At 35.1% G+C, this 27,298-nt stretch overlaps 1 non-coding gene across 1 annotated transcript; it reads left to right on the top strand.

The window, feature by feature from the left end:
- The first annotated feature begins 17,517 nt into the window (after positions 1–17,517).
- On the top strand, positions 17,518–17,591 carry TRNAK-UUU. The gene has a single exon. It is a non-coding gene; the product is annotated as a tRNA-Lys (tRNA).
- The last annotated feature ends 9,707 nt before the right edge of the window (positions 17,592–27,298 follow it).

Below are 27,298 nucleotides of genomic sequence, written 5' to 3' on the forward strand. Positions count from 1 at the left end.
GTACTACAGAAGCACAGTATATTGTGAAGAAAAGTAGGTTTTGAGTCAGAGGATCTGCATTACGGTTCTAGTTCTGAACATTGCCATCTTATTATCTAAAGCAAGTCACATAATTCTTAGGACCTCAGTTTAATCATTTGTAAAGTAATAGTATTTGTCCTGATGGCAGCTGATTTATGTGGCTCTAATCCTAAAAAATCATGAATCCCAATAACGTTGTTAGCCATAACTTGTTCTATGCATTCATTTTATTCTTTTCTGCATTATTCTACCTAATAGCAAAGTTAGACTGTACATTTAATTGCTTGAGCAAAGAAATATCTAGATGTTTCTGCGTACACTTGCAGAGGTGATGAGTTGTGGTGAATATTGTTGTGGGGAGGATTACTTAGTTATTATTTAGGAGACAGAAATGAAAAAAGATGGGGAAATGTTGAAGGAATAACACTGAAAAATACAGTTATAGGAACAATGAGGTAAGGGAACCTGTGAGAGTGGACTTCTAGTTCCTGCCTTAAATTATTTACCCCCTTCATATACATTTAATTGGGTGATAATAGTTCTTGAGGATTTTGTTCTTTTTTCCCTTCTTTTTGTCCTTTTTTCTGGTATCATCTTGGTTCGATCTCTACAGAAATAGATGTTGTGCCATCATCCTTATGATCTTAAGATAATAACTAGAGCAAAACAAAATGAATATCTGCCCTCCCACCACAATACCAAGAACTTTTATTCCAGTAAAATGGTCAATTAGCATTGGAAAAATGGGCAGGAGGAGCAGATGCCTCATAGGTAAGAGTGGGTAGAAAACGGGCTAAAATTATCGTATGCAAAAAAAGTGAGTTCATTGGGATTATAGCTAAAACCTGGCTCCCTTCATAAAGGAACCTCCTAAAAAGTTATCTTAATTTAAAGGTATATTTTTCAATCAATATCTTGTCAAAACTATAGCTCACATGAACACACTATTTTTTTTAAATCAAACCCCAAATACACATTCATTTAAAACAAAATAATGGTGATGGTGATGATGAAACAACACATAAACAAATAATTTTTAAGTTGTCTTCACATAGAGATAGGGATGCATCTTCCCATGTGATGACCACACAAATGTTGGAAGAAATAACTTGTATGAGAGAGAAAAATTACTTAAAGAACTTTTATGGCCAGGAAATATGTTTAGTTTAGGAAATATGTGCAGACAAGGAAACTCCTACACTCATAGAGATTTGTCCTAGTTGGCAACATTCTAGACCTCTGATAATACTTCTGGCTCTTTTCACATACAGTTCCCAACATTATGTTCTGGTCCAACGTCAGCATTCAGTAATAACTTTTTTTCCCCCTCAACTATACTGAAAGTGGCCATATTTTCTTTAGTTATTTATGCCAACCACAGAATTATCACAACTGCAGTGCTCTTTTCAAGTCCTTTGCTGCTCTAGGTGGCAAAGGTCGATGAATTGCTATTACTGCATGGCTTTTTGCTCATCAAGAAAGGCCTCTCAGAGCCTTACTTTAGTCATAATCTTTTTTTAAAATTTTAAACATTTATTAATATTTATTTTTAACATGGTTACATGATTCATGATCCTACTTTCCTGTTCACCCCACGCATCCCCCCCAGCCATGGCCGACCCACATTTCCACTGTTTTTATCATGTGTCCTTGATCAAGACCTATTTCCAAATTGTTGGTAGTTGTATTGGTGTGGTAGTTTCGAGTCCACATCCCCAATCATGTCCACCCCAGCCCATGCATTCAAGCAGCTGTTTTTCTTATATGTTTCCTCTCCTGCAGTCCTTCCTCTGGATGTGGGTATCGTTCTTTTCCATAAATCCCTCAGAATTGTCCTGGGTCATTGTATTGCTGCTGGTACAGAAGTCCATTACATTCGATTTTACCACAGTATATCAGTCTCTGTGTACAATGTTCTTCTGGCTCTGCTCCTTTCGCTCAGCATCTGTTCCTGGAAGTCTCTCCAGTTCACCTGGAACTCCTCCAGTTTATTATTCCTTTTAGCGCAATAGTATTCCATCACCAGCATATACCATAATTTGTTCAGCCATTCCCCAATTGAAGGGCATACCCTCCTTTTCCAGTTTTTTGCCAGCACAATAAGCGCAGCTATAAATATTTTCGTACAAGTCTGTTTATATATGATCTCTTTGGGGTACAAACCCAACAATGGTATGGCCGGATCAAAGGGCAGGCATCTTTTATAGCCCTTTGAGTATAGTTCCAAATTGCCAGGCAGAATGGTTGGATCAGTTCACAACTGCACCAGCAATGCATTAACGTCCCAATTTTGCCACATCCCCTCCAGCATTCATTACTCTCCCCTTCTTTCATTTTAGCCAACCTGCTAGGTGTGAGGTGATACCTCAGAGTTGTTTTGATTTGCATTTCTCTAATTATTAGAGATTTGGAACACTTTCTCATGTGCGTATTGAAACTTTTGATTTCTTTACCTGAAAATTGCCTATTCATGTCTCTTGCCCAATTATCAATTGCGGAATGGCTTGATTTTTTATACAATTGCTTTAACTCCTTGTATATTTGAGTAATTAGACCCCTGTCAGAATTTTTGGTTATAAAGATTTTCTCCCAATTTGTTGTTTCCCTTCTGATTTTGACTACATTGTTTTTGTTGGTACAAAACCTTTTTAGTTTAATATAATCAAAACCATTTAATTTATATTTTGTAATTTTCTCTAACTCTTGCTTGGTTTTAAAATCTTTCCTTTCACAAAGATCTGATAAGTGTACTATTCTGTGTTCACTTAACTTATTTATAGTTTCCCTCTTTATATTCAAGTCATTCACTCATTCTGAATTTATCTTGGTGTAGGGTGTGAGATGTTGATCTAAACCTAATCTCTCCCCTATTGTTTTCCAAATTTCCCAGCAATTTTTGTCAAATAGTGGATTCATGTCCCAAAAGTTGGGCTTTTGGGGTTTATCATACACTGTCTTGCTGATGTCATTAACCCCAAGTCTATTCCACTGATCCTACCCTCTGTCTCTTAGCCAGTACCATATTGTTTTGATGATTGCTGCTTTATAGTATACTTTAATATCCGGTATTGCTAGGCCCCCTTCCTTCACATTTTTTTTCATTATTTCCCTTGATATTCTCGATCTTTTGTTATTCCAAATGAAATTTGTTATAGTTTTTTTCTAATTCGGTAAAGAAGTTTTCTGGTAGTTTGATAGGTATGGCGCTAAATAGGTAAATTAATTTGGGTAGAATGGTCATTTTTATTATGTTAGCTCGTCCTACCCATGAGCAACCAATGGCTTTCCAGTTGTTTAGATCCAGTTTTATTTGTTTGGAAAGTGTTTTGTAGTTGTTTTTGTATAATTTCTGTGTTTGTTTTGGTAGATAGATTCCCAAGTATTTCTTTTTAAGATTTTTTTTTTTATTTTAAACCCTTAACTTCTGTGTAATGACTTATAGGTGGAAGAGTGGTAAGGGTGGGCAATGGGGGTCGAGTGACTTGCCCAGGGTCACATAGCTGGGAAGTGTCTGAGGCCGGATTTGAACCTGGGACCTCCCGTCTCAAGGCCTGGCTCTCAATCCACTGAGCTACCCAGCTGCCCCAGATTCCCAAGTATTTTATATTGTCTAGGGTAATTTTAAATGGTGTTTCTCTTTCTACCTCTTGCTGCTCTAATGTGTGGGAAATGTATAGAAATGCTGATGATTTATGTGCATTTATTTTGTATCCTGCAACTTTGCTAAAGTTGTTGATTATTTCTACAACCTTCTTAGTTGATTCTCTAGGATTTTTTAAGTATACCATCATATCGTCTGCAAAGAATGATAGCTTAGACTCGTCCTTGCCTATTTTGATACCTTCAATTTCTTTTCCTTCTCTAATTGCTACTGCTAGTGTTTCTAGTACTATGTTGAATAATAGAGGTGATAATGGACATGCTTGTTTCACATCTGATCTTATTGGGAAGGCTTCTAATTTATCTCCATTGCAAATAATGCTTGTTGATGATTTTAGGTATATACTGTTTATTATTTTTAGGAAAGGTCCTTCTATTCCTATACTATAGGAATGGATGCTGTATTTTGTCAAAGGCTTTTTCAGCATCTATTGAGATAATCATGTGATTTTTGTTGGATAGACTATTAATATGGTCAATTATGTGGATGGTTTTCCTAATGTTGAACCATCCTTGCATTCCTGTTAGAAATCCAACCTGATCATGGTGGATGATCTTCTTAATTACATGCAGGAGTCTCATTTCTAGTATTCTATTTAAGATTTTTTGCATCTATGTTCATTAGGGAGATTGGTCTGCAGTTTTCTTTCTCTGTTTTTGATCTCCCTGGCTTTGGAATCAGTACCATATTTGTGTCATAAAAGGAATTTGGTAGGACTCCTTCTTTGCTTATCATATCAAATAATTTGTATAGTATTGGGATTAGTTGCTCTTTGAATGTCTGATAGAATTCACTTGTGAATCCATCAGGCCCTGGCAATTTTTTCTTGGGGAGTTCTTTGATGGCTTGTTCAATTTCTTTTTCTGATATAGGATTATTTAGGCATTCTATTTCTTCTGCTGTTAATCTAGGCAGTTTATATTTTTGTAAATATTCATCCATATCTCCAAAATTGTTATATTTATTGCCATATAATTGGGCAAAATAGTTTTTAATGATTGCCTTAATTTCCCCTTCATTAGAGGTGAGATCTCCCTTTTCATCTTTGATACTGTCATTTTGGTTTTCTTCTTTCCTTTTTTTATTGATTGACCAGTACTTTGTCTATTTTATCTGTTTTTTCAAAGTACCAGCTTCTAGTCTTATTTATTAATTCAATAGTTCTTTTACTTTTGATTTTATTGATTTCTCCCTTGATATTTAGTATTTCTAATTTAGTTTTCATCAGGGGATTTTTAATTTGCTCTCTTTCTAATGTTTTGAGTTGCATGCCCAATTCATTAATCTCTACCCTCTTTAATTTGTTAATATATGCACTTAAGGATACAAATTTCCCCCTGAGTACTGCCTTGGCTGCATCCCAAAGAGTTTGGTAGGATGTCTCATCATTGTCATTCTCTTCAATGAAATTGTTGATTGCTTCTATGATTTCTTCTTTGACAAATTGATTTTGGAGAATCATATTATTTAATTTCCAAATAGTTTTTGATTTTCCTGTCCAGGTGCCCTTACTAATTATTATTTTTATTGCATTATGATCTGAGAAGGTTACATTTATTATTTCTGCTCTTTTGCATTTGTTTGCAATGATTCTATGCCCTATTGCATGGTCAATCTTTGTGAATGTACCATGTGCAGCTGAAAAGAAGGTGTATTTCTTTTTGTCCCTATTTATTTTTCTCCACATGTCAATTAAATCTAATTTTTCTAGGACTTCATTCACCTCTCTTACCTCTTTCTCATTTATTTTTTGGTTTGATTTATCTAGATCTGAAAGAGGAATATTTAGATCTCCCACTATTATGGTTTTACTATCTATTTCCTTCTTGAGCTCTTCCAGTTTCTCCTTTATGAATTTGGATGCTATGCCACTTGGTGCATACATATTGAGCAGTGTTATTTCCTCATTGTTTATACTGCCTTTAATCAGGATGTAATGACCTTCCCTGTCTTTTTTAATCATATCAATTTTTACTTTGGCTTTGTCAGAAATCACAATAGCTACTCCTGCCTTCTTTTTCTCATTTGACACCCAAAAGATTTTGTTCAAGCCCTGAACCTTAAACTTGTGTATGTCTACCTGCCTCATATGTGTTTCTTGTAGACAATATATGGTGGGATTTTGGTTTCTGATCCACTCTGCTATTTGCTTCCGTTTTATGTGCGAGTTCATCCCATTCACATTCAGAGTTATAATTTTCAGCTGTGCATTTGCTGACATTTTTGTATTCTCCCCTATTCCTACTCCTTCTTAAACTATTTCCTTTTAAACCAGTGGTTTGCTATTAAGCCACTATCCCTTATCCCCTCCCTTGATTGACTTCCCTTTCTACCCCCTCCCTTGTTATTCTCCTCTTTTGTTTTGAAGGCCTAATAAATTCCCTCCCTTTTATTCTCCCCTCCCTCTTTTGACCTCCCCTCTCCCCTGCTCCCCTTGGTTTATCCCTTCTGACTTTCTCAGTAGGGTTAGATAGAGTTTTATATCCCAATGGATAGTATTGCTACTCTTCCCTCTCCTAGGTGATTACGCTGAGAGTAAGGTTTAAAAATTACCTCTTGTTGCTCTCTTCCTCTCCTTATAATAGTATTTGTCCCCTCCCCATCCCATGCCCTCTTTTTGTGTAATAGATTATCCTATTTTTCTTATTCTCTCAAGTTTCTCCTGGTGTCCCCTTCCATTCACCCTCCTCTTTCCCACCCCCTATATCATCTTAGACCATTTAGCACTCCACCCTCTCCCCATAAATCATTCTTCCTACCACTATAATAGTGAATACTTAATAGTGAATGGAGTTCACTACAGAGAATTATACATAGCATTTCTCCACATAGGAATACAAATAATTAGATCTTACTGAGGCCCTTAAAAGGAAAATTTAAAAAATTATGAGTTTTCTTTCTTTCCCCTATGTTTCTTATTTAACTTTTCATTTTTCTCTCAATTTTTGTGGTTAGATATCAAACTTTCCATTTAGCCCTGGTCTTTTCTGTGCAAATACTTGGAAATCTTCAATTTTTTGAATGTCCATACTTTCCCCTGGAAGTATATAGTCAATTTTGATGGGTAGTTGATCCGTGGTTGCAGGCCCAGCTCTCTTGCCTTTCTGAATATTGTATTCCAAGCCTTGCGGTCTTTTAGCGTGGAGGCTTCCAGATCCTGTGTGATCCTTATTGGTGTTCCTTGATATTTGAATTGTCTCTTTCTGGCTTCTTGTAAGATTTTTTCTTTTACTTGGAAGCTCTTGAATTTGGCAATTATATTTCTGGGCATTTTCTTATCTGGATCAAATGTCGATGGTGGTCTATGGATCCTTTCAATGTCTATGTTGCCCTCTTGTTGTAGGACTTCAGGGCAATTTTGTTGAATAATTTCTTTTAGTATGGAGTCCAAATTTCTATTAATTTCTCCCTTTTCAGGGAGACTGATGATTCTCAAATTGTCTCTTCTAGACTGGTTTTCTTGGTCTGTCACTTTCTCATTGAGATATTTCATGTTTCTTTCTATTTTTTCGGTCTTTTGGCTTTGTTTTATTTGTTCTTGTTGTTTTGAGAGATCATTGGCTTCTAATTGTTCAATTCTAGCCATTAATGACTGGTTTTCGGCTATAATCTTTTGGTTTTCCTTTTCAATCTGGTAATTTCTGGTCTTCAGTTGACTTGCCTCACTTTCCAATTGCGAGATTCTGCCTTTTAAACTGTTATTTTCTTGCCTGATTTCCTTTTGAGCTACTTCCCATTTCTCTGACCAAATCTTTTCCAACTTTCTCATCATCTCAGTTTTGAACATTTCAAGAGCTTGTGACCAGTTTTGATTTTCTTGGGATGGTTCAGATGTGATTGCTTGTCTTTTCTCCTCTTCTGATTGCTCGTTAGTCTGGATTTTCTCTGTGTAAAAGTTGTTGAAAGTTAAAGATTTCTTCTTCTTGTTGTTAATCTTTCTCTCTTTCTTCTGGACTTCTTGGATCTGGGTAGCCATCGTTAGCCCAGCAGCTTCTCAGCTTTATCCTCGCTCTCAGGGAGTCTTTTGGGTCCTGAGGTCTGAGGTCTGGTTTTTTCCAAGTTCAAGCCCCCTGGTGGACCCTCTTGTTTGATCCTCTGCAGGAGGTTCCTTTACAAGTCTCAGGGTGCTGCTTCCACAGGCGTATACCCATCTGCACTGGTTCCCCACTCAGGGTTTCAGAGCCTTTGCTCCCATCTGTGTCTGTCTCCTCCCTCGTCTCCACCCGCGCCTGGGCTCTGCGTCCTCGCTCTGAGTCCGTGTGTGTTCCTCAGCTTTTTGGGGTCCTAAATCTTGCTGCTCTCAGGAACAGGCCCTGGAGCTGCCAATGACTCGATGGGTATCCCAAACTTGCTCTATTTCTTTTGACCTGGCTTCGGAGCTGCAGGTGGTGTTTGTGTGTGGGGGAAGGGGGGGTGGTTGCTCAGACCGTGATTTAATGAGAGCTGTTTCACCCCTTTATAGCATGGAAATGCCCCAATTCCATGTATCTTCCACACAGCACCCTGTTGTGGGGTCCCTCCTTTCAACTGGTTTTGTTTTTATGCCCCCTTGAGAAGTCCTGTTTGTTTTGGTCAGGAGAGGTTAAGCGCTGCTTTTTACTCTGCTGCCATCTTAACCGAGAACCTCCTTTAGTCATAATCTTAAGACTATTTCAGATCTTTTGCAAATTCAGTCATAGCTACTCCTAGCTTATTAAAAAAAAGACATCTTCAGTTTTAAATCAACTGCATCTTTTTTTTTAAATTTATTGATTAATTAAGAAAAATTTTCCATGGTTACATGATTCATATTCTTTCCCTCCCCTTTTCCCATATCCCTCCCATAGGCAACCCGCAATTTAACTAGGTTTTACATGTGTCATTGATCAAGACCTATTTTCATATTATTGATATTTGTACTACGGTGATCATTTAGAGTCTCTATACCCAATCATATCCCCATCGACCCATGTGGTCAAGCATCTACTGCATCTTCTGAAGTACTAACTTCTGCTTACCCTGACACTCCCCAAACTTTACTCTTTAACTTAGGAACTTAATGTAGGACTAAACTTTTTATTTCGTCAGAATGGGGAACTTGAAGGATAAGGAGACTCCCTCTATCAATACTACTCAGCACCTTCTTTGAGGCCTCCTGGTTTCTCTGGCCAGTAGCCTCAATTAATGTGACTCCTTCTATATGAAGGTTTATTAAGACCTCCTTAAACTTCATACCTTTCCCTGATACTCTCCTCAATATATCTAATACCAGTTTGAAGTATTTTCATAGCCAAATGAGACTCGAATTAACTTGAGGCACACAGCACTGTAGACTGACTTTGTTGAGAAGGAATGTCCCTTAGTGGGGGCTCAGGTTTCTTTACACATTTTTTTCTTCCTTCCATTCTTTTTGTCCTTTTCTTTTTTTTCTGGGATCATCTTGGTCCATCTCTACAGGAGTAGATATCACTAAAGTGACACCAATGTCTAGAAAGTTAGGCCAAGAAGATATTTCCTTTGTGAATCCTTTTCTGTCTCTCAGCATTGTTTAATATATTCCCTATCATCAAGGTAGTATCAGTTCTCTGGTAAGGACTTAATTGTAAGGTGATGAAGTGTTCCAAATGATCATAGGCTTAATTTTGTGCTGGATATGAGATTCTGCCCTTTCGCCTTGAGCCAAGGTGTAGCAAGGAAAACCAGAAATAGAGAGCTGAAGATATTACTTATACTTATATATGTATGTTTATTATATATGTAAAGATAGAGTATGTTGTTATGTCTATATAGCTAGATAAATGTAGAAATCTATATAGCCATACTATCTATGTATATCTATGTAGATTATACACATATATACACACATATGTTAGATCTATACATCCATACATTGCATACTTATGTATATATAGATATAGATACATGCATACACATGCCTGCAGTCATAGGCATGTGTATAAGTATATATTTGGGTGTGAGTGTCTGTATTGTTGTGGTAGGTGAAAAGGAGAGAAAAGGTGAGGAAATTAAGGAAAGGAAAGGGAAAGGATCCTTTCACAATATTTCAAGTCATTGTAAAAGGTAAAAAAGTTTCATGCATTTGTGTTATGCAAAATTATCAAGGATCTCAAAATTTTACTGCTTCATAGGTAAGTTGTCTCTACATCTGAATGTGAGATTGACAGAAGTGATTTCAGAGTTTCGAGGGGAAATAGATATTATCCATGCCTTATTTAGTCAAAACCAAGTATCAAATAAAGGCAAGAATCCTGCCCATCTCATAAATCAAGAGCTATACTCAATTTCTTTCCTTGTAGTATTCTATTATGGCTTTCCTTATGTGGGGCCTGAAAACCAAAATTCTCTTGGTTTTAAAGCCAAATTTATCATCTTTAAAAGAGAATATATCTCCTTACTGAAAGCTTGGTTTTGTTTTATTTTTAATACTGTTTCCCAGAAAACATTCTGAATATTCTTCAAGGATCTCCAGATTTGGAATTAAGCCCTGGAAGCTATAAAAAAGAAGGGATAGGACTAAAATTTCATAAGATAGTGAGGATAAGTTATGGTAAATATGACTTTGGGCAAGTCATAAGATTACAAACTTAAACTTTCCTCATATCAAAATGATAATTCCGTATTTGTTTTTGGTGGATTTTACTATGTTACCTATTAAGACATTTATGTAAAAGTCTTTGTAAACTATAAACCCACTACAAGTAAGTTAACAGCATAACAATAATGATTAAATGAAAAAAATTAACATGGAAGATATAAGTTTTTAAGCTAGTCTCCAATATTTTAAATAAAGAAATTAAGGTGTAGGTTTCTTCAATGTTAATTCAAAGCAAATTATGATTTTTTTTCCATGTTCACACTACCACCTAAGTTCACACTAAACTAAGAAGGAGTTATTGAGCACCTACTGTTTGTCAGACTCCATTCTAGATGTTGACCATATAATCCCCACAAAAAATTCCTACCCTCAAGGAGTTTGTATCCTATTAGGGAAATCAACACACACACACACACACACACACACACACACACACACACACACACATGCCCTCACATAATTAGATACAGCCCTTTAAAAAAAGGAAATAGAAATTTATGCCCAAGGAAAGCAGGAATAACTAGGAAGGACTCATGTCAGAATTAGTATTTGAAGTATCATAAACAGTATTTGAGCTTTCTTGAATGAAAGTAGGTTAGAGGAGAAGGAATCCTTTTCAGGTATTGGGAAAATGGGAATAGACTAGCTCATAGGCTGAACAGAAAGTGGACCAATTTGTCTGTAACAATTTGTGCACGGAGGGAGTAATATATAATGAGTATAAAAGGTAATGTATAATTAGATTGTGAAGGTTTTGGAAAATCAAAAAGAGGAGAAGGTATTTGATCTAAGAAGCAACAAGAGATACTCGAGCTTCTTGAGCCCAAGACTCTCATTGCCCAACTTGGATTTTAGGTGTTCTTATTTTTTAAGCTGTGGAGGCCATCTTTATATTCTTGTTGACCTCCTCCTATCCTTCCCAAAGGTGTTTCATCACATTGTTGAAGTCAAATTTCCATATCCTTAGAAACTCCTCCTTGTAGAAATATGCACTAGAATTTTGTAATGGAAAAAATAGATGTTAAGTCTACCTTACTGGTGTAATTAAATTATATTTAACCAGATATATATATATATATATATATATATATATATATATATATACCTCAAAAATTAAGGGAAGATTTTGGGAGGCAAAGGGGGAAAAGTATGGTTCTAGCTTTACTAGAGAACCAGGAATGGTTCTAGAAATAGGATTGATTCATATGCTTAAAGTAAGGTTGCAAGCATTCTGAAGTGCAATATGGAACTGTGTCCAAAAGTCCATAAAACTACACATAATTTTTGAAACTAATACCAATACTATATCTGTATCCCAAAAAGATTAAAGATAGAGGGAAAAGACCTTACCTGTACAAAACTATGTATAGCAGCTCATTTTGTGGTGGCCCAGAACTGGAAACTGAAAGGATGTCCATCAATTGGGGAATAGATGGACAAGTTGTAGCATATGATTCAAAATGACAAGATGATAACAAAATAAAATGGAAAGACTTATATAAAGTAATGCAAAGTGAAGAAAGCAGAACCAGGAGAACACTATTCATAGTCACAATACTATTATATGATTACCAACTGTGGATGATTTTACTATTATCAACAAAACAAGGAACCAGGGTAATTCAAAGGGATGCATGATGAAAAAGGATATCTATTGCCAAGGAAGGAACAAAGTTTGAATAAAGATTGAAACATTCCAGTCTTATTTTATCTCCTCCATGATTTTTTCTCTAGTGTAAGTTATGTGTGTTTTGGATTATAATATAATGAACATGGAAATATGTATTATGTGATATTATTTATACAACTTATATTACATTCTTCTTAGGGAATAAAGAGGAATGGGAGGAAGAGAGATAACATGGATAATAAAATTTCAGAAAATGAATATTAAAAATTATAATGGGATATAACTTAGAAAAATTAAAATAATTTAAGAATAAAATAGGGCTGATGCTTTATTGAAAAACATTAAACAAATATATATGAATGCTAACTCTTATGAGGGCAGCTGAGTGGATCAGTGGATTGAGAGCCAGGCCTAGAGACTGGAGGTCCTAGGTTCAAGTCCGGCCTCGGACACTTCCAGCTGTGTGACCTTGGGCAAGTCACTTGACCCCTATTGCCCACCCTTACCACTCCTGGGCCAAGGACGGTCCCTAGCCCGGATGAAAAAGGAGGAGGGTTGGGCGTGGGGCTAGCAAACCCACCCTGTAAAAACTACGTCTGCTAAAGAAACTGCAACCTAAAGTAGGAGCAGCTGGGCTAGCTCAGTGGATTGAGAGCCAGGTCTAGAGATGAAAGGTCCTAGGTTCAAATCCGGGCTCAGACACTTCCCACCTGGGTGACCCTGAGCGACTGTGTGTCCCATTGCCTACTGGTTGTGGCCCTATGCTCCTAGAATGGAGTGCCAGGATAAAAAAAAAAAAGAAAAAAAAAACTCTTATGAAGAAAGGCACAGATAATAACATGTTCAATGGGGAATCAGAAAGAGATAGGTTCCAATTCTGCCTGTAATGATAAGTTTTATGTGATCATAATGAAATAATTTACTTTCTCTAAACCTCAAGAAACTTATTGAGTAAACTATAAACAGGCTATGAACCACCTCTTGTAGGGAATTCCTACAATGAGGAAACCATCGACCTATATTGTATTGACAAATTGTTTTCAAGGCACATAATACAGCCTTTAATCTCAAGGAATTTATTATGGTGGGAGAGGGGGTGGATTGATTGTGTGGATAAAAACATGAATACAAATATCTATTCATTAGGAAGGAATGAAGTGAGGATAAAGAAGGATTACATAGAAATAAAAGTTCAGCTAGAGTTGTGCTGGAGCAGTTTATACTGCCTCATAAGAACCAATTGTAAAATTTTCAGTGTGACGATTTACCCCTCTGAAATCAGGAAACTACAAATCTGGGCTTGATTTATTGTTTAGTTAACTATCTAGCTTAAGAAAGGGAAGGAAAACGTTTTAATAATAGAGTCTAAAATTAAAAATTATGTCCTTGTGTGCAATTTTTTCGAGAACTGGTTTTTAAATTGCCAGACTAGCACATCACTGCAGTGTAACTGTCTATAAATCTACATACAACACACACACACACATGCACACACGCACGCATGCACGCATGTACATATCATTAAGCTAGATATATAGTTGGTGAAATCAGATCATACTCACTAGTGTTAGAATAGCAATAGAAAAATCATGACTGCAGCTACCTTGGAATGCTGTTTCAAATATGTGGAATAACAGAAGGTGGGTGGGGGGAGGAAGAAATGGAGAAGGGATTCTGAGCTGGTAGTCTGCAAAATATTAATGTGACAAATTAAAAAGCCAATAATATTTATGTAAGCATATAAACCTTAGTGTGATGGAAAGGGAATCAAAGGAAAAGCATACTTCAAGGGACCAAAACTCATGTTAAGTGTGAATAATAGATTTAGTGTGATATGATGGCAATTGTTTTAGAGAGAGTGATGGAAATACATATAAAGAAAGATTAATTATAAGTAAAGAGTGAAATTTGAAGGTTTGGAATTTCAGTAATGTTGGTCCTTCTATAGTCCTAGGTTTTGATAACCAGACATGTAGCCTGGACTGAATATGGGTTTGCTGATGCAAATAATTATCTATTTGTATATTTCCTCTAATTGTTAGGACTATTTCTCATTGCTGACTGTTTATTCTGGGTAACTCCGGTCCATATTCTCCCATAAATCTACCACTGGGGGTCCTTAATGTATTGTAGATTATTCTAGACCACTTGATACTACATGGATACTTGTGGAACATGTAGGTTGTCCATGAATTATTGCTTTATCTTGCTACTATTATTTCATTCCTGGTTACATATGCCTCTCTTAATAAATCCTGCAAGTCACTTCTCTAAAATTCTTAATTAGGAAAATGCTTCAGCCTACTCATATGAAGAACATGCCTTTCCATTGTCCTTTGGGTTACCTTTTTTTTCTTTCTTTTTTCTTTTTGGAACATCTCTAATGTGTAAATATATTTTGCAAGTCTTCATAAGTCAAATAGGTACCTTATATTTCTTCTCTAAATGGGTAGAAGAGTTAATGGAAGAAGGAGAACATTTGGAATTAAAAATAAAATTTAAAAATATATTAAAAATGAAAACAAAAGCATACTTGTCTCATCTCATTGGGTTATCCATACAATTGCATATTTTAACTGGATATTAAAGTTCCTTTTTTCCTTTTTTGTTGTGTTTTTGTTTTCTTTTTCTTTTTTAACATTTATTAATATTTATTTTTTAGAAAAGTTAACATGGTTACATGATTAATGCTCTTACTTTCCCCTTCACCCCCGAGTTCCTCAACCTCCATGGATGATGCATATTTCCACTGGTTTTAACATGTGTCATTGATTAAGACCTATTTCCAAATTGTTGATAATTGTATTGGTGTGGTAGTTTTGAGTCTACATCCCCAATCATGTCCACCTCAACCCATGTGTTCAAGTAGCTGTTTTTCTTCTGTTTCCACTCCTGTAGTTCTTCCTCTGAATGTGGATAGAGTTCTTTTCCATAAGTCCCTCAGAATTGTCCTCGGTCATTGCATTGCTGCTACTACAGAAGTACATTACATTCTATTTTAGCACAGTGTATTGGTCTCTGGGTACAATGTTCTTCTGGATGTGCTCCTTTCGCTCTGCATCGATTGCTGGAGGTCTTTCCAGTTCACATGGAATTCCTCCAGTTTAATATTCCTTTGAGCACAGTAGTATTCCATCACCAGCATATACCACAATTTTTTCAGCCATTCCCCAATTGAAGGACATACCCTCCTTTTCCAGTTCTTTGCCACCACAAAAAGCGCAGCTATAATTATTTTTGTGCAAGTCTATTTATCTATGAATTCTTTGGGGTTCAAATCCAACAATGGTATAGCTGGATCAAAGGGCAGGCATTCTTTTATAGCCCTTTGAACAAAGTTCCAAATTGCCAGCCAGAATGGTTGGATCAGTTCACAACTCCACCAGCAATGCATTAATGTCCCAGTTTTGCCACATCCCCTCCAACATTCATTATTCTCCCCTTCTTTCATTTTAGCCAATTTTGTAGGTGTGAGGTGATACCTCAGAGTTGTTTTGACTTGCATTTCTCTAATTATTAGAGATTTAGAACACTTTCTCATGTGCTTATTGATACTTTTGATTTCTTTACCTGAAAATTACCTATTCATGTCTCTTGCCCATTTATCAACTGGGGAATGGCTTGATTTTTTATACAATTGCTTTAACTCCTTGTATATTTGAGTAATTAGACCCCTGTCAGAGTTTTTTGTTATAAAGATTTTCTCCCAATTTGTTGTTTCCCTTCTGATTTTGGCTACACTGTTTTTGTTTGTACAAAATCTTTTTTCTTTGATATAATCAAAATCATTTATTTTACATTTTGTAATTTTTTCTAACTCTTGCTTGGTTTTAAAATCTTTCCTTTCCCAGAGATCAGACAAGTAAACTATTTTGTGTTCACTTAACTTATTTATAGTTTCCCTCTTTATCTTCAAGTCATTCACTCATTCTGAATTTATCTTGGTGTAGGGTGTAAGATGTTGATCTAAACCTAATCTCTCCCATATTGTTTTCCAAATTTCCCAACAGTTTTTCTCAAATACTGGATTTTTTTCCCAAAAGTTGGGCTTTTTGGGTTTATCATACACTGTCTTGCTGATGTCACTTACCCCAAGTCTATTCCACTGATCCTCCCTTCTGTCTCTTAGTCAGTATCATACAGTTTTGATTACCATTGCTTTTTAGTACAGTTTAATATCTGGTACTGCTAGGCCTCCTTCCTTCGCATTTTTTTCATAATTTCCCTTAATATTCTTGATCTTTTGTTATTCCAGATAAACTTTGTTATAGTTTTTCCTAATTCAGTAAAATAGTTTTTTGGTAGTTTGATAGGTATGGCGCTAAATAGGTTATTTTTCTTTTTTGATATTTAGGCCAATTTAACATAAGAACCTAGAGAACCTAGAGATCTTCACTGTAAGTAGGAAAATTCTATCTTATTTATACAGTTTCTGACTTCTTCCAGGACTGGAGCAAATATTTTTGTTGAGTATATGCCTCCCTATTTTTCTTTGACTCAGTGTTAATGACCAGGCCATTAAAATGTTTTTTGCTACATTTTTTAAGTAATCTTAGATGAATTCAAATAAATGCATGAAACTGTAGAGAGCCATAAACAATCAATTTGATATGTAATTCATATCAGATCCAACTATAACTGATGATTATAACCAATTTAACTTCTTTCATTATTCAAAGTTTTCCTGTCTAATAAATCATGTTATTTTGAAGAGAAGGGGGATATGTCGGGAGCTATTAAGAGAAATTAGAATCTCAAGTAGATATTTTTATCTGAACCCCCTCGAAAGATCAATACAGACTGGCAGAGCCATGTATTCGTTTTTCTCCCTATCAGGGTCGAGATGGAGTGGAATATCTAAGGTAAAAATCTGAGACTCCTCTTTTGATTCCTTTCATAATTCCCCTTCTCTTCAAAATTACGAGTTTTTTAAAGTTTAAATTATTTTGAGAGTAATTTCAGGATAAGAAATTTGGCACCTCCTCAGAATCCAGACAACAAACCTGTTTGGAGAAGACACCATGAAGATGCCTGCAGAGACCTATACTGCATCAAGAAGATCCAAAAATGAACTTTGGGGTGCAGTTGCTTGAACTATGGGCAGTTAAATGCATTTGTTTTGAATGTACATTCTTGTGCCAAAGGGGACTGCCCCCTAATTGGCTTTTAAAAAAATGTTTCTCTTGCCCTCCTGACCCAGGAGGACATAGAGAAAGGATTAGAGGCCAGAGTTAATGTTCTTGAAGAGTGTCTGGACTCAAGAACAATATGATGGTATACCTAAAGGGATGGGGACATGTCATCATGCTTCCCTGTCATTTTTAAAGGAAATGGCTCTGATAATAGTGATGGAGAGAAGGAACCTTCATTGGGAACCACTCCCCTATAAAGTTTTAAAAGAAATTAAGACAGTCTGTAACTCTTATGGCCCCACAAATGACTAAATTTAATCCAAGAATTCATCCTAATTTAGCCAGTGTCTTGCTAAAGTTAATCAATTTTCTGAATAATAAACTTTCTTTTTTTTCTCCAGATTTCTTTAGCAATATTAGATGTGATTTATTGATCTGTGGAAAGGATGTCTTATATTTGTTAGAGTATGTGTGAAATGCCTGGATAGCTTAGTCAGTAGAGCATCAGACTTTTAATCTGAGGGTCCAAGGGTTCAAGTCCCTGTTTGGGCTCGATTTATAGAGACCCTGCTCTATAACCAGAGACTAATCTGAGTGGCCTAGGGTGGTTGTCGGATGCAAAGAATGAAACAGATTGGAAGCACGGCTTGTTAGCTCATAGTACTCCAAGAAATATTGAAGTAGCCACTTTATTATAAAGGAAATTAAAGATCCCCTTCCCCCAAAAGTCCAAGAAAGTTTCCCACAGTTACAGAGAGCAAGATTTTTACTATAATCAGAACAAAAGCCTTAGAAGCCTCCAGGTGTAGATAAAAAAACCTATGCTAAACTATCAACTATATGTGTTATCTTTTAATTGAAACCTGGGACATCTCGTTAGAACAGAAAGCCTCTGCAGTTCTCAGCCTTGATGGTATTAAACAATTTTTGAGCCTCATTATTTTACTTTAATTCTGGGCAAAATTCCCTGCCAAAGGTTCGAACTTGGCCGTACCAGCCATCTCTGTTCTCAGTCAAAGGGGAACAGAGTTAGTCCCTCTCCTGCTGGAGTGCTGAGAGCCCAAAGCTTTTTCAATAAGACTATAATGCATTTTGAAGGAAGGTGAGTATTTTGAAAGGAATCAAAAGAGGAATCTCAGATTTTTATCTTAGATATCCCACTCCGGTTTCTCGACCTGAAAGGGAGAAAAACCAATACATGGCTCTGCCAGTCTGTATTGATTTTTGAGGGGGTCCAGATAAAAATATCTACTTGAGATTCTAATTTCTCTTAAAAGCTCCCGACATGAGACCTCAAAAATTCCATAGCAGTTTTTAAATCTAAAGATAATGCATTTTATTGTGATCAAATAATAAGTACCACATAATCTTATAGATATTTACTCTCTAAACAATTACATGACTTGAATATGTTTTGGTAAATACTATTAATGAAAGACTGCTAATTTTTTTCATAAAAAATTTATGATATCCTTAGCATACATAGATGTTTCATATTTTTTATGGCTGAGAAAATTGGAATGTGAATATTAGTTATCAATATTTTCTTAATCCCCTATTTTTTCATGAAATTAAATTTCAATATTTTCCACAAATAATTGGTATATTTCTGTTTTTAATATCCATTGATAATTCCTAAAGACCCTCCAAAAAGTATCCTGGACAACACAGAATTCTGTGTATTCCTAGTATAACCATCTTTTTCTTCATATCTTTGTAATTATCATAGTAATAATAATTGTAGTAGCAAAATAATAACAATAACCTGTATATAACATTTATTATGTACCAGGCACTATGTTAAATCTTTTAAAAATATTATTTCATTTGATCTGTGCAATAATCCTGGGAAGTTGTTTATTATCCCTATATTATCCCTATTTTATGGATGAAGAAAAAAGCAAATAGAGGTTAAATGAGTTGCCCAGGGTCACACAACTAACAAGTATCCCTCTTCATTATTCACATTTGTACTTTCTCATACAATATATATTTGAGACTAAATTATTAGTTCCCTGTCATTTGTTAACAAAGCCAATCGATTTCTTATAGAAATCATTACAAATCTTTTCAATTTTTGCTATTATTCTCCTAATTTCATGCTCCATCTCAAGTCCATCTGGTTTTAGTGAATTATTTTATAAGCTTTCTGCAAAGGTGTTCTATTTTTTACCTCTTTACTCTTTCTCGTATTTTATGAGACAATGCTGTTCAGAGAATTTTACAATCTTCTTCTAAGATCTGGCTAATGATTTTTTTTTGCTTTTCGATGTTGTCCTTGGATTATCTCTACACTTATTGAAAAGATAATGGGATTATTAAATGAAATGGTTTCTTGATTCTCATTCTCATCAATGTAGTGATTTGTTTACTTCAGTTAAGCAAAGGAAATTATAGTAGTATTTCATATTGTCTATTCTTTTATCGTTTTACCATTTGGGGATTTTAAAAATAAGAAGCCATGTTACAGTTGTTTCAACTACAGGTGGAATCTTTTCTTTTTAACTCTTTTTTTATTTTGGAATTAATTTGTTATTTCAGGTAGACAGTCATAAAATAGAGAACTTGTTCAGAAATGACTTTCACATAAGTAATCAGGTGTTTTCTCTATATTACAATGCAAGAAATTTTATTTTTGTAAGTTTTTTTGATGTTCATCAAATTGAGTATTTTTTAAAACAAATCCTTGCCTTCTATCTTAGAATCAATAATAAATTGGTTCCAAAGCAGAAGAGTAGTAAGGTCTACTCTAGACAATTGGTATTAAGTGGCTTGCCTCAGATCATTTAGCTAGGAAGTGTTTGAGATCATATTTGAACCAAGGATCTCTAGTCTCTACACCTGCCACTCTTTCCAATGAGTCACCTAGCTGCCTTTCATAGTCTAATACTTCTTGACTTTCTTCAAAAACATAATAATTTATAGTGCCAAATTTTTAATAAACCTCAAACTTTGGACTTTTCTTATTTCTTTTTCCTGAACCATATTTTAAAATATTTTGCACCCTTTTTCTATACCTACATTTGCATTTATCAACAAATATTAAAATGTATAAATTGATTGATTTAATACCAATCTTATTGAAGACTATATATTTTTCAAACAGTTGTTGGAGATTTAGATCATGTTATCTTTGTTGCAGTCTTTTGAAAATGCTTCTTATGGGATCTGCACCACAAGATGACCCTATGTTTTTTCAGAAGGGAAGTATTTTGTAAGCAATCCTTCCATTTGTTTGCAACTTTTGCTTGTATTCTAATTTAACTCCTAGCAAGAATGTTGACATGTGATAATTTATTTCTTCTAGTAGTATATTATACGATAAGAAGGCCATAGATTAGAACCCAAAAGAGACTTTTGAAGTCATCTAATTCAACTTCCTAATTTTTATGAATGAGGAAATTGAGACCCTGTGAAAGTCATGGTGATGAGTGATTGCATCTGAGGGCCTTTGTAGCCATGAAGAGTAAGTGTTAGCCTACTCATGAGATTAGCAGCTAGAGAGAAACAGTGAGATAAGGAGAAGGACAGGAAAGATTGGGGCCAGTATGCCCAAGAAGGACCTAGCTGGGGGCTATGATCTTCATTTATTATGGCAATGAGAAAGAATTTTATAGAGAGTAAAATATTAAGCATTACAACATTCTTGGGGGAGTTACTTTCCCACAGGATAAAGTTTATGAAAATGACTTTACACATGAACATTATCAGGATTGCTATTACAGATCTGAGCAAGTTGAGAAACAGTGATTGCTAATCTGCTCTGTGTGCTTAGAAAAAGGCAGGTTTTGTGCTTTCAGTCATGATGACACAAGGACTTCTGTGCTCTTCAGAGTGAGGGGAAACTCAAGGTTTAATGATGATCTTTGGCTGATAGTAGTAGTACCTTTGTATGAGAAACTGGGATTTTGCCAGCAATCTAAGGCAAACATGGCTGCTTTCTTCAGTGGGGTTGATCTGCCCTAAACTCCTCCTATAAGGCCCGATTAATTTGGATAATTTGCCCAAGATTTCATGATCTCACAGGTAGTACATAGCAGTGTTGATATTCAAGCACAAAGTTCCCTTTGACATAAGATCCAAAGCCCCCTCCACCACCAACCCAGAGGCAAAAAAAAAATTAAATCATTAAAACAATTACACATCAATAAAAGATATTGGATAATAAAAATTCTCTGGATATACACAAAAATTGTGCCACTCTTAAGTGGTTTGGGAAAATGCTAGTCTAATTCACCTGTAATCCCCCTGAGTCAGTGAGAATAGGAGAAAATATATAGTTTAATCTCAGTGATCCTTGAATTGGGATGGCATCTGTCTCTTGAGTGTCTTTCCCAGTATACCCTTAAGTCAGGCAAGAGAATTACTACAAATTTTTGTCTCAATGCTGGAGTCAAGGTAGTCCATGTATAACTTAGAGTTGTGGGTAGAGTGGTCATTCTCTCCACCTTCGTTGCAAACACGACCCTCATTCCTCCCTGTTATCCATGCATTTTCTATGCATTCATTCCAATCCATCTTCCCAAACCAACTTTACTGTACAATTATTTAATACTTTAATTTAATATAAACTTTTTTGACTTTTTAAATTAAAAAGCATTTATTTTTGCTTGTTTCAACTTCTCTCCTTCTCTGTAATTGAGGAGGTAAGGGATAGCCATATCAAATATAAATAGTTAAATAAAAAATATTAATCAATTCTCAAAATTTAGAAACATATGCCTCAAATTCTTTCTTGAATCCAATGTTTTTTAAACTATATCCTGTTATTTCCACAGTTTGGTCACTAGAATCTCTCCTTTATGAAAACATTAATTTTGTTAATCTTTTTCATAATATACTGACATATATAAAGGGTAGAAGAATTACTCCTTTTATAAAAAGTACAATTTATGGTTCCCCTTTTCCCCAAAAAAGCATACCTAAATTTCTATTTTTATTATCTATCTCCTCATACTTTTGAGAATGTTGAAATTCAAGTATTCTAGTGCAATGAGTTTTAGTCAGATGACCTGACTTTGTATTCCTATTGTTTCTTTTTATTATTATTACATAATATGGAGCAAATCCTTTTACTTCTCTGAATTTCAATTTCTATGTATAAAATTCAGAGGTCAAAATAAGTGGTTTTGGGGAGAATTAGATAATCTCTGGATTTGGAAAAATAGAAAAGAAAAGAAAATGAAATTCTTTCAACTAAGCTTTCAAGTTAAAAAGGCTAAGCCAATAAAGAAATATCAGATTCTCAGTTTGGCCAAAGTCTTATACCTTCTCTTTTGTCTGCCTTGAGACATGCAATGAAATATAGGTCCCAAAAACATTAATAGTAAGTCATTGAAGTAGCCAGGGACAGAGTCAAAAAGAAATCTCAGATAACTTTTAACCAACTTCTTCCTTGTATTCTATTCTTCCATGTGATGTGCACCTAAAAAAAGAAAGCAATTGAACTATAACATTTTGGGCTGTTAAAACCAGACTTATATTGTGAGTTAGAAATAGGAAATAGAGATAAAATTAAGGAAATAAGTTATGAGTTATTTTTCTACAACAAATTATGAAAAGAAAAAAAAAGAAAGTTGTTTCCAGATGAAAGTCTCCAAGTTCAAACTATAGTTTTAGTGGGCTTCGGAAATTAGAACTGAGAATTTGTTGCTATTTTAGTTTAAATTTCATAATAGTGATGATATGATCTATCTTTCTTTTTTAATTTTCATAAATTGGTTTCCATTTTTAATAACTCTTTCATGAAAAAGAAATAGATTTGTTTCACAGGATCCCGGGCAATCTTCTTTGTAAAGGTATAAATTTGATTCAGCAACTTTATTAAGAAATAGTTTCTGGAGAACTCTATACACAGAGACTGATATACTGTGGTAAAATTGAATGTAATGGACCTCTGTACCAGCAGCAATACAATGACCCAGGACAATTCTGAGGGTTTATGGTAAAGAAAGCTACCCACATTCAGAGGAAGGACTACAGGAGAGGAAACATATAAGAAAAACAACTGCTTGAACGCATGGGTTGGGGTGGACATGATTGAGGGTGTGGACTCGAAACTACCACACCAACGCAACTACCAACAATTTGGAAATTGGTCTTGATCAAGGACACATGACAAAACTAGTGGAAATGCGCATCGGCCATGGGTGAGGGAGTGCGGGGGGGGGGGGATTGAAGGGGAAAGGTAGAGCATGAATCATGTAACCATGTTAAAAATGAATATTAATAAATGTTAAAAAAAATAGCTTCTGGGATATTATATGAAACAAAGCAATGATGTTTGTTGGTGACCTATAACTTTTCAAACATAACTTTCTAGTACCAGTGAAGATCATAATTATTTATTCTTCTAAAAGTGACATTCAACAATAATGGAATCTTAGGATGATTTTTAATATATATTCTCTTTCAAAAAGTCAACTAGTTATAATAGCTGGGGGATGGAATCAAGATGGCAAAGAAGATATAGGCATACATCTGATTTCTATCACATTACTCTCCAAAAACCAATGATAAAATTCCTCAAAATGAAGTCTGGTGCAGCATAACCCACAAAAAGACAAAGTGAAGTAATTTTTCAGCCCGAAACAACTTAGAAGGCTGGTATGAAGGATGTATTACACTAGGGCAGAGATAGAGAGTAGCATGCCAGGGCAAGCACCGCCAAGACAACAAGCTTTAGGTATACCTGAAGCAACAACCTAGGCTTCTGATACTGTTAGCCACAGACAATAAGGGGAGAGGGAGAGGGAAGAAGGAGAGGAGGCCAGACAACTACTCAGAAGGATATTACAAAACACATTTGTTGGTTCTGGGTACAAGACTCTTGTCTCAAATACCTGTCCTTTGATCCAGCCATACCATTGTTGGGTTTGCACTCCAAAAAGATCATAGATAAACAAATTTGTACAAAAATATTCATAGCCGAGCTTTTCATGGTGGCAAAAAACTGGAAAATGAGGGTATACCCGTCAATTGGGGAATGGCTGAACAAATTGTGGTATATGTTGGTGATGGAATACTATTGTGCTCAAAGGAATAATAAACTGGAGGAATTCCATGTGAACTGGAATGACCTCCAGGAAGTGATGCAGAGCAAAAGGAGCAGAGCCAGAAGAACATTGTACACAGAGACCAATACACTGTGGTAAAACAGAATGTAATGTACTTCTGTAGTAGCAGCAATGCAATGACCGAGGACAATTCTGAGGGATTTATGGGAAAAAAATACTACCCACATTCAGAGGAAGAACTGCAGGAGGAAAACACAGAAGAAAAACAACTTCTTGAACACATGGGTGGAGGTGGACATGATTGGGAACGTAGACTCAAAACTACCATACCAATGCAATTGTCAACAATTCGGAAATAGGTCTTGATCAATGACACATGTTAAAACCAGTGGAAATGTGCATTGGCTAAGGGGGGGAGGTCAGGGGATGAAGGGGAAACTAAGAGTATGAATCATGTAACCATGTTAACTTTTCTAAAAAATAAAAATTATTAAAGGGAAAAGAGGAAAAATAAGTCACTTGTCTCATTGACCATACACAGAACCAGGTAGTCCTGGGACACAGTTTCAGGATGAATATGACCCCCAGCATACATCACACGGGAACAGGAAATTCTGGTCATAGTTCTGAGGGGTAAAAGAGTGCTTGGGGTTACTCATAGACCAGAGCATAGGACTAGACAGTATTAAATACACCTCTCCTTAGATCATACCATCATATCTGAATGGAGCTGAACAAAGAACCTGAATCTTGGAAAAATGCTGCCTTCACCACAGTTGAAGTGCAAAACTTTAACAGTTATTTTTAATTAAAAGAAAAGAAAGGGGCAAGAAAATAATGAAACACCAAAACAAAAACAAAAAAAAAAACATAGAAAGTTATTTTGGTGAGACGGAAAACTCAAACTCAGAAGAAGACCACAAAGTCAATAATGTTGTATCCAAAACCTACAGGAAAAATACGAATTGCTATAACATCCAAAAAGAATTAATGGAAGAGATCAAAAAGGATTTTAAAAATTCAATATGATAGGTAGAAGAAAATTTCAGAAAAGAAATGATAGTGATACAGGAAAATCATGAAAAAAGAGTCAGCAGCTTGGTAAAGGAAGCACAAAACAATAATAAAGAAATTAATATTTCAAAAAACAAAATAGGTCAATTGGTTTAAAAAAGGCACAAAAATCCAGAGAAGAGAACTTCATAAAAAAGTAGAAGTGGCCAAATGGGGTGATAAAGTTATACAAAATTTCACTGAAGAGAAAAACTTCTTGAAAGACAGAATTTGCCCTTTGGAAAAAGAGGTACAAGAATCCAATGAGGAAAAGAACTCTCTATAAAATAAAATTGGCCAAATGGAAAAGGAGGTACAAAAGCTCACTCCAGAAAATCGTGTCTTAATATTAGAATTTGGCAAACAGAAATTAATGACTCTATGAAACATCAATAAACAATTAAACAAAGTCAAAAGAATGAAAAAATAGAATAAAATATGAAATATTTCATAGGAAAAACAACTGACATGGAAAATAAATCCAGAAGAGGCAACCTAAGAATTATTGGACTACCTGAAAAACACAGTCACAAAAAGAGCTTAAACATCATTTTTCAAGAAATCATTAAGGAAAAACTGCCCTGATATTCTAGAAACAGAAGGCAAAATAGAAATTGAAAGAATCCACTGATAACTGTCTGAAAGGGACCCCAAAAATAGCTTTCAGGAATCTTAGAGCCAAATTCCCAAATTCCAAGGTAAAAGAAAAAATATTGCAAGAGGCCAAAAATAAACAATTCAAATACTGTGGAGCCACAGACAGGATAACAAGACTTAGCAGTTTCTATGTTAAAGAATCAAAGGGCCTAGAATATGATTTTCACGGGGAAAAAATAGCCAGGATTTTGACCAACAATTAACTTTTCCAGCAAAACTGAGCATAATCCTTCAGGGGAAAATGGAAATTTAATGAAATAAAGGACTTTAAAACATTCATGATGAAAAGACCAGAGCTGAATGAATATTTCTATTCTCAAATACAAGACTCTAGAGATTCATAAAATGGTAAACAGGAAAGAAAAATCAAAAGACATTCAGGAAATTTAAATTATATACAGCCCTACATAAGGGAGATGATTCTTGTAATACCAAAGAAATTTGTCATTTTTAGGGCAGTTAGAAGGCTTATATATAGACAGGGAAAGAGGGTATGAGTTGAGCTGTTATAAAAATAAATTAAATTAAGGCATGGGAAAGAGAAATGCATTGAAAGGAAGGGGAAGGGAAAATAGAATGTGATAAATTAATGCACTTAAAGAGGCATGAAAGGGTTTTAATAATGGAGGGGAAGATGGAAAAGATGGGAAGGAAAAGATGTGAACCTTACTCTCATCAGAATTGGTTCAGTGAGGGAAGAACATATACAATCAATTGGTTATAAAAAGTTATCTTACCCTACAGAAAAATTGGAGAGGAAGGGAATAAGAAAAGAGGATGGGTATGAAAGAAAAGAGGGCAAATTGGAGACGTAGAGATCATAAAGTAAAGAGAAGTAAATAGGATTGAAAGTAATATACAGTAATCCTTGTGATGAAGAAAATTTAAAAGTTTCTCTAATAAAGACCTCATTTCTCAAATACATAGAGAAATGAGTTAAATGTATAAGAATACAAGTCATTCTCAAGTTGATAAATGGTCAAATGATATAAAGAGGAAGTTCTAAGAAAAAGTAATTGAAGCTCTCTATGGGTGTGCAAAAAAAGTTCTAAATCACTATTTTGAAAAACACGAATTAAAATAACTATGAGGTGATATCCTATACTTATCAGGTTGACTACTATGACAGAAAAAGAAAATGATAAAACTCAGAGGGAACATTGGAAAAATTGAGACACAGGTGCATTATTGATGTTATTGTGAACTGATTTAGTAGACAAATTTGGACCTATGTCCAAAGGTTGGAAAAAATGGTACATAGCTTTTGAACCAGCAATAATATTATTGGGTTTATATTGCAAAGCAAATAATAAAAATTGGGGAGAGAAAACCTATCAGTTCAAAAATATTTAAAGCAACTCTTTTTAGGATAGGCAGAGATTAGAAAAGTGAGGGGTTACCCATAAATTGAGGAGTGGCTGACTAAATTATAGTATAAGATTATAATGGAATATTATTGTGCTATAAGAAATGAGAAACAGGAAGAGCTCAGAAAAAATGGAAAAGACTTATTCGACCTGAAGCAGAGTAAAA

The sequence above is a fragment of the Gracilinanus agilis genome, chromosome 2 (genome assembly GCF_016433145.1).
Source record: "Gracilinanus agilis isolate LMUSP501 chromosome 2, AgileGrace, whole genome shotgun sequence".
Lineage (NCBI taxonomy): Eukaryota > Metazoa > Chordata > Mammalia > Didelphimorphia > Didelphidae > Gracilinanus > Gracilinanus agilis.